Source organism: Salvelinus sp. IW2-2015, linkage group LG34, assembly GCF_002910315.2.
Source record: "Salvelinus sp. IW2-2015 linkage group LG34, ASM291031v2, whole genome shotgun sequence".
Taxonomy (NCBI): Eukaryota; Metazoa; Chordata; class Actinopteri; order Salmoniformes; family Salmonidae; genus Salvelinus; species Salvelinus sp. IW2-2015.
Window position 1 is genome coordinate 459,886 of NC_036873.1, and position 1,096 is coordinate 460,981.

Below are 1,096 nucleotides of genomic sequence, written 5' to 3' on the forward strand. Positions count from 1 at the left end.
GAGGACATTTCTTTTTTTGCTGAGTTTATACGAACCTACAACCTTGTGCTCCAGGGGGGACCAGCCTTTCCACAGGATGCCCATTCACACTTCAAACTGTTCTCTGCATTAATGTGATATGAAGAAATGCTGAAATAGGGAAAAGAGGAGAGGGTTTGATAGAGGACTCATCTTTGTATCTGTGCCATTATAGTGTCTGTGACAGCATGGGCAGCGCCATTGAGGCTATCTCCATTTTAAAGAGGTACATTTTCTTATTCTGCATTGGCTGATTGCTCCCAACTTATAGGAAGCCCTACCCAGTTGACTACTTTAAATGGTGGAAGCCCTCAATGGCAATGTCCATGTTGAAACAGGTCATATCTGTAACCCAGAGGTAATCCCTGTTGCTGCCTTAGCCAATCAGAGGGATAGTAGGGGAAGTGAAGGGAACAAATGACAATAGGCGTGGGGCAGAGACATTTGTATAGTGAGTACCGTGTGTCAGAGTAGTTTAGGGTGAGCTCAGATAGCGACCCTAGATTCGAAACGTCATCTGGCTAATTAGAAAAGCGATCCTTCTGTTTCTCACCACTGCACTGAATGCGGACCGTTCTCGCCTGCATTGGGACTCCTGCTCCAGAAGCCACACACACAAACACGAAGCACAGGCCTGCAACGTAGTAAAATGTATTACATTACAGAGCTCTGTACCCGTTTTTTAAAGGTTGCAACCGTTTTGACTGTTATTGAATGTGTATGCTTTTACATGTATGGTGAATGACAGTGATATGGTTTTAAGTCTATTGGTTGACTTGGTGCCATACTGACTGGTTTATGTTTACCCGCAATTTAATATCTTATATGATTTMTGAATATGTCTATTTACTGAGAGAGGTGTTGCTTTTCCATAYTTAATATAATTTCTGAAATGAGAAATGTTGCTGTGTGCATTTTGTTTCTGTGTGTCTGATAACGGGTCAGGTTAAACTAAGGGTATTTGAATAGCGAATTTGTATTTGTATTTATTATGGATCCCCATTAGCTGCTGCCAAGGCAGCAGCAGAACACACCTGGGGTTGAAAATGAGAACACACCTGGGGTCGAGAATGAGAAC

General features: G+C 42.5%; 1 pseudogene; it reads right to left on the reverse strand.

Annotated features, from left to right (window-relative positions):
• The window catches only part of LOC111958502 (uncharacterized), a 4,063-nt pseudogene extending 3,979 nt beyond the window's left edge, over nucleotides 1-84 (reverse strand).
• Nucleotides 85-1,096: the final 1,012 nt, after the last annotated feature.